The sequence below is a fragment of the Silurus aristotelis genome (genome assembly GCF_946808225.1).
Source record: "Silurus aristotelis genome assembly, chromosome: 2".
NCBI lineage: Eukaryota > Metazoa > Chordata > Actinopteri > Siluriformes > Siluridae > Silurus > Silurus aristotelis.
The window spans coordinates 3,579,913-3,588,199 of record NC_139575.1 but is presented as its reverse complement, the minus strand read 5'-3'; the positions used below and the strand labels follow the sequence as shown (position 1 = coordinate 3,588,199).

Below are 8,287 nucleotides of genomic sequence, written 5' to 3'. Positions count from 1 at the left end.
CGCCCCGGTTTATCGTGGAATTGCATTTGCCCCATAACTAATTAGTTTGACTGATTTTCCCGGTCTCTCGCGGAGAGAACCATAGACTAAAAAACTTAGATGGAATTGTTTTTATGGCGTTTTATGTTAAAATAATAAAATGTATTAATAAAACTATCATTAATATTTATAAAATTAGGTAAAATGTTAATACAGTACAGTACTGTATACATAAAATAGCATTTTTGGGGTGGCGTCTGTTTATTGCGTTTTTTCGTTTATCGTGGACGTTTTTTTTGGAACATAACCACCGCGATAAACGTGGGATTAGTGTACAGTGAATTTTCTATGCACCCCCGCAGCCCCTATGGTACCCTACTAAAATCATCTAGACATTATGTCACTTCAATACAATCATTTGTTTTATTTGAAAATTTGAAAACAGTTTAAATGTTATTACTAACGTTCCTGAACATTCAGGAGTGGAAGATTTTCATCTATAGAGCTACTGAATTCCTTTGGGATACATTTTTCATGCTGACTGCACCCCAGGCCTCCTCACCACACCTTCATCAGTACCTGACTTTACTAACACGCTTGTGGGGCTCCACGAAATCTAGTGGAACATCTTCCCATAAGAGTGGAGGTTCTTATAAGAGCAGGAATGGGATGTTCAAAAAGAAAGCACATTTTATAATTAGGTGTCCAAAAACTTTCGCAAAGAAAATGAACATCAACCCTACAAATAAGAACGAACTCATTCTAGATGACTGAGCGTAAGTAATCGCAGCCTTTGAATATCAAGGAAATGGGCAACTCGTGAAAAAACTTGCTGCCTTGCCAGCCTGCTGAGATCTGTTTTCTGCCTTCTCAGCCTTTTACTTTTACATCCTGACTGATAGAATCTTTTTCTGCTCTCCAAACTTAGAAGAAAAAAAACAGAAAACCAAGCGACATTGATTCTCCTCGTGTCTGTTCACACGCCCTGTCACTTTCACTCATCAACACCGTGTTGTTAATAAGACTGACAAGAAACCCATGTTTTCAGAAAAGCTTGTGTATCATGTTTAGAAAAAAACACTGCATTTTTATATCAGAGAGAAAGGAATCCAGGGCTCTCCCAGGGAACCTCTCATCTATCACACATGCTAAGATCTTGTTTTGAGCAGTGTTATGCTAGCAAGATGTGCACTGAAGCTATATTATGATTATTATGATTATTATGATTATTATGATTATTATTATTATTACACAGGTGCCAACAAAATGTGCAGCCCAAAATCATCTCAGAGCCTGGAAAAAAATGACCTGAAACTGGTAGAGAAGAATTTGGTCATGGAAAAAAGAGATGCTATGTAACTGTAGTGTGCATGCATTTCCAATGTACTTCTATTATCCACCCTGTAATCATGTCTACATGTACAAAGCATGTGCTTGTTGAATTTACCGTTCCAGATTTATAGACACACGTTGTCACTTACTTTTTGTGCAAATGTATTGAAAAAATCTGAGCTTTTACATGCATAAATAATAAACGGATCATTTCTAAACACGGACACAGGGCTTTGGAAGAGGTGTTAAAATAAATAATTTTATAGCAAGCTAAAACCTTACGAATACAACCATAAAGGTTAAACAGAGACTTTTGAGGGTTCTATATATACAGCATTCATTTTTGTTTCTAAACTCATTACTCACTGGTGGCCATTTTTAAACTAGACAAATCTGGCAACCCTGTTATTTACTGTCCATTCCACTGCTCTTTTTCCCTAGCATGGGGCAGCTTGAGTCCTGCCCCAGTGGTCTATTGTTGTTGTTGCAGTACCCATATCTGACCACTCGGCATAACAATGCCTCTATCAATCCAAATAACTGAGCAAATCTACATTATATTAATAAAAGTGTTGGGACACCTGATGGACAGCCAAATGTAGTTCTTTCTCAAAATGTTAGCATGAATTTGGACGCACACAACTGTGCATTTGGTAGCAAGAAATGTTTCTTTCATTTGAGCTAGGAGGCCCAAACCTGCTCCAGCATGACAATGCTCCTGTGCACAAAGCTAGCGCCATGAAGAAATGTTTTTTTCATGGGTTAGAGTGGAAAATCTCCTGCTATAGAGCACCAACACTGTTGAACACCTTTGGGATGAATGTGACTGCTGACTGCACCCCCAGATCTCCTCACCTTCTCACCTACATCAGTACCTGACATTACTAACACACATGTGGCCGCCTGTATCTTCACAAACCGCCATAAAATCTAGTGAAACATCTTCCCAGAAGCTCATTATAAGAGCAAATAGAGACTCAATGTGGAACAGGATGTTCAGTATTGTCAAGTGTCCAGCCCTATATACCCTATACCCTATATCAGATCACATTCTTTTAAAGATTAGGTGAAATCTAAAAACAGTATAAAATGGACTGAGGACTTTTCATAACATTGTATTTTACTGCATCATCGGTTGCTGAACCTAATTCGCCAATGATCAAATTCTGACCAATCAGGATGGAGAAACAGAATAAGTTCTCATCTATGGAAATGCATGCTCTGTGGGTGCCAAGATCTTGTTTTATAGCAATATGCATCATAATCAAGCTTGAAAACAATACAATGTGTTTTCAAGATCGATAATTACCCAGAATTCCACACCAGCCTCTGTATCAAACGAAGGGTCTATATCAGACCTGGGCAAACTACGGCCCGCGGGCCACACCCGGCCCTTTGTACGTCCCTGTCCGGCCCGCGTGAGGACAATCATAAATTACAGGGATGCACCGAAAACTTTCGGCCGAAATACCTAAATCACTAAAACAACACGGCGGAAACACAATTGTAATGATGCAATAAAAAAGCGCAGCAGCACACGGTTATCTGGATAAGAGCAACATGTCTGCGGTGTGTGGAGAGCGATTTGCAGAACATGCAATGCTGAAATTTTAAGAGGGGGTGTATCTGCAAAGAGTTTCTCCAAGTCGGGTTTAATTCATCACCTGAAATCCAAACATCCCGATTGCCTTCTAAATATGAGAAGAACGCAGAAAAGTAAAGTCAATCCGAGCATGCGCACTCCGTCTGTAGAGGACGTTTATGAAAAGGCAGGAAAGTTTCCAGTGATGGTGCCAAGGCAAAAGGCATAACACAAAAAATGATGGATTTCATTGCCTTTTGAATTGAATTTTCATTTCAGTGCATCCCTAAAATATTATCGTTGGTGTGGCCCTCTGACACAATTCAGGTTTCTCATGTGGCCCCTTGTAAAAATTAGTTGCCCACCCCTGGTCTATATCAAGACTTTCCAGTGTTATGAAAGAGGAATCCTCTCTTGCACAGGTCATGTGACTTGCGATTCATTCTGCCATCTGTGTGTTCTCGGTTCTGCCATGGGGCAAAATTGCTATGTCGCAACGTGTTGATTCAGGGAGGAGTAACTCCCTCAAACCAGGCTGGAACGCACACGTGTCTCAGAGCGAGCGGTTCGACCGGTGAAGCATGACGCTTTTCATTACTGTTAAAGGTGGAGTCCTGCTGGAGAACAGAACAGAACAAACTAACAAACACACCTTCTGCAGATAGTTACAAGTACACCAGAGCTTTCCCAATCCAGGAACCTGAAACTACACCAAAGTTTGTAGATGCCTGACCATGAGTTTGGTGTGTGTTTTCTTTTTTAACCGCTTCATTCCACATGAGTCTCCACTGGCTGTTATAATCACCTTCACTCTTCTAGGTAGATGTTTCACTAGATTTTATGGATATTTGTGCAGATTCATTCAGTCACATTCTCACCGTCTCACCATCTCACCCTCATGTCTCAGTGTCATGTCTCACTCATACAACAAACAAACAAATAAAGAAAGAAAGAAAGAAAGAAAGAAAGAAAGAAAGAAAGAAAGAAAGAAAGAAAAAAAGAAAGAAAGAAAATAATAATAATAATAATAATAATAATAATAATAATAATAATAATAATAATAATAATATTAATAAAAAAACATAAAATAAAATAATTCTTGTTGGATTGGAACTAAACATAAATATGACATTAATAAACAAACAAATAAATAAACAAACAATAAATATAAACAACAATAAATAAATATATATATATATATAAATAAACTAAAAGCAAACAAATCAATTTGTTTTCATTATTTTTTAAGTACAAAATTAATTAATTAATAAACCAAGTAATTAATTAGTAATTTAAATATATATACAAAATTTTGGTTGTGTTTTATAAATGAAATCAAAAGAAACCAACAAACAAACAAGCAAACTAGTAAACAAACAAAAAAATTATAAATAGTTTTTTGTGTGGGTAAATTTAATGCAACAAACAAACAAATAAAATAAATAAATGAATCATTTAAATTCTTTATCTGCTTATATAAATAAAGCATGAAATAAGTACGAAAACAAATTTACTGTGTCTTGATTTTATTAAAACACCCTGAATACTATAAATAAACAAGTGAATAAATAAACAAACAAATCAATAAACAAAAATGAATAAATAAATAAACTGATAATTCTAATAAATATTGCTGATTTTGGCAGGAGATTACAACATAGATGAAGCCTAAATATCATCCATTATATACACACACACACACACACACACACACACACACACACACACACACACACACACACACACACACACACACATATATATCATGTGTATTTATTCATTCTACAGCCTCACTGATCTGTTGATTTCCAGTTCACATCTTATTACCACCTATAAATGTGAATATCACATCTCACCACTAGAGTGCAACATCACCCCAGGTTCTCCTGCTCCTCTTCTCCTCCCCCACCCCAACTGGAGGATTCACACACTATTTTTACTTGTCTGAATAATTCAGGGCTCTATATGATCAGTGACACCCCGTCCCCACACACCTGCACCCCCCACTCACCCCCCCCCCCCCCACACACACACACACCCCACCTCGCCCCCTGCCTCGCCCCCTGCCTCGCCTCACCACGGCCCGGCTCCGGTGCTCTGACTCGGCTCTTGCATCATTTGATCTTTGATCCGAAGCCAGGAAGCTGATCTGGTGTCGAAAAATAACGGAGTAATAATCATAATAAAAAGTATTCGGGTGGTGCTGGGTCACAGAGCACGACAGTGATGTATCATCCGTAAACCCCACACCCTGACCTGGAGGTTGTTTCGGCTCTGAAACCATGCCACACTCTTTATCTGAGCAACATATTAATTGTTCGCTCCATGTGGTAATGCAGGAGAGGATTTCAGTTCAAAATGTCACCGTGGGTTTGTTTGTTTGTTTATTCATTCATTCGTTCATTTATTACCAACTCCACGCTGAGGACCAGAACAAAACACCCGCTTGGTGGTGTGATGTGCTCGTTGGTAAAAACGTCCCTTGGCACCGGCGTACACTGTTCGCCTCGGTGCGTATCAGGGGAGCGACGGCATGTATGAAATTTCCGCCCTGATCCTCGTGGCTTGTGAAAGGGGCTGTTGCCATGGAAACGTCACAGTTCATCAAGGTTTGGAACAATAAAATGGAGTCAAAGTCTCAGCTCGAGCTCCCCCCACACACACACACACACACACACACACACACACACACACACACACAAAGCATTAACACGATTATTGGCACCATTAATAAAAACAAACCCCGAACACACTTCCACATTAACTGTGAAGTGATTACAGGACAGAAAATCAATGAGTCAGGTTTTTTTTTAAAGCCTTAATAAAAACTATAATAAAAAAAAAACAACAACCTGGTGGTCCAAGCTGAAAAATAGGGTGTGTACAAACACACTATTATTTTCTCAGTGTGCCAAAGAATGTTTGCATTTCAAATAAATAGCTGTTTAATATGATCACACACACACACACACACACACACACACACACACACACACACACACACACACACACACACACACACAACCCCCCCCCCCCCCCACACACACACACACACACCAAAGTTGTGTGCATACTGCACATTTAAACTTGCTTCAATTCAGATTGGTACTATTTAAATAATATAAATGCAAAATGCAATATGATTCTTCGATTATGGATTAACACATGACTCGACTTTAAGTAGATGTACTTTATTGTATTGCTGGAATAATAAAATGAATATGTAGCATTAAATGAAGTGAGTCCTTCTGGGTATAGTTACATCACCATCCCCGTCTAAATGGCAGAGGAGGCGGAGTCACAGCTATTTATAATAATAAACTGAGCATCACACACAAAAAAACTAAAAACAAATGTAAACCATTTAAAGTTCTTTAGTCACGTCCCACCTCATGAAGATTGTGGACCTTTAAAGAAGTAAATGCCGACCCAGCAAACATCCCGAACCATCTACAGACGGACTAGTGCCATTTGGATCCATGTGGAGTTCGGACACTGGACCTCTTTGAGTGTTTAAAGGCTCTAGCATGTAGAAGCTGGTGTTGGATCTGTGATGATCTCAAATATTGAGCTATTTTATGAGTTGCTCAGTAGCTCATGGTTCCATAATCTCAAAAGAAAAAAGACTGTAGAAAGAACATCACTCCAGTGCTCATGTTAGTTCTCTCTCTCCAGTGTTCTGTATTGTTTAAAGACTATAATCACAGTCGTGATGTCACCCAAATAAAGATGAGGTCTGGTTCCTCTCAAGGTTTCTTTCTTATTAAATCTGATGGAGTTTTTCCTTTACCACAGTCACCATGGCTGCTCATCAGGGATAAATACACACCATTCACCATCACTTTTAAAATTCTGTAAAGCTGCTTTAAGACAATGTCACAAATCCAGCTGCTTCTATAGACAAAGCATTAAGTGTTGGCAACTTTATTATTCATTTTGATAATCAGAAAGACTCTTTAAGAGCAGCAGTTGTGTCCATTCTAGATTCAGTAGGAATTATTCAGAATGTTATAGGACCCACTCATAGTGGAGACACACTCTTGATTTATTATTCACATTTGAAAAAAAAAAAAAAAAAAATATATATATATATATATATATATATATATATATATATATATATATATATATATATATATATATATATATATATATCCTGTATATATAGTCATAATTCCACAGTCTGAAGCTATTTCAAATCATTACCTCATCTCTTTTAAAATCTGCATCAGTCATTGCAATAGTACCTCACCACATTACCGTGTTAAGCGTACATTCACGTCAGCTACAGCAGCGCATTTTATCAGTAATCCTCTGGAGTTCTCGATATTAATTAAATCTCCGTTGGACCCCGCAGAGCTCGACTGGGCCACTGAATGTCTAGAATCAACATTACGTTATACTCTAGATGATGGAGCTCCCATTAAAACCAAAATGATCAGGGAGGAAAAATTAGCACAGTGGTATAATGATCATACACACACCTTAAAGCAGACCACTCGGAAATTAGAACGTAAATGGCGTAAAACCAAATTGACAGTATTTTAAATAGCATGGAAGGAGAATCTCCTGAGTTCTAGAAAATCTCTTAGTGCTGCTGATCAGCATATTTCTCCTCCCTCATAGAAAATAACAAGCATAATCCTAGATTTTTATTCAGCACGGGGGCAAAATTAACAGGAAATAAAAGCACTGCACTCACATGCACACCATCAATAGGTAGTAATGATTTCATGAACTTTTTTAATAATAAAGTTGAAAACATCAGGCAAGAAATCCAGACGATTTTATAAATATCCCTACCTTGACCCATGTCAGCTGTCCAACTACAGGCCAATATCAAACCTCTCTTTTATCTCCAAGATTTTAGAAAAGGTTGTACCACAGCAGTTCTGCTCACATCTACTGAGGCATAACATTTTTTAATGTATCAGTCAGGACCTCATCATAGCACAGAGACGGTGCTAGTTAAGGTGGTAAATGACCTGTTATTGGCCTCTGATCAGTGTTTTGTCTCTTTACTTGTTTTGCTCGACCTCAGTGCAGCTTTTGACACCACTCATTATAATATTCTCCATGCTAGACTAGAGAACGTTGTTGGAATAAAGGGAACCGCTCTCTCCTGTTGCAGGTCTTAATTGACTGATCGCTATCAGTTTGTTGATGTAAATGGTGAGTTCTCCACACTTTCTGAGGTAAAGTTTGGTGTTCCTCCAGGATCTGTCTTAGGCCCACTGCTTTTCTCTTTATATATGCTGCCTCTTGGTGAAATTATTCATAAACATTGGATTCGCTTCCATTGCTATGATGATGATACACAGCTGTATATTTCAGTAAAGCCAGATGAGAGAGATCAGCTTAACAAGGAGGAGTGTGTAAAGGACATTAGACAGT

General features: G+C 38.2%; 1 long non-coding RNA gene across 1 annotated transcript in view; it reads right to left on the bottom strand.

Moving 5' to 3' along the window:
- The window catches only part of LOC310739254, a 430,707-nt gene that overhangs the window by 18,301 nt on the left and 404,119 nt on the right, over positions 1 to 8,287 (bottom strand). The window lies entirely within an intron of this gene.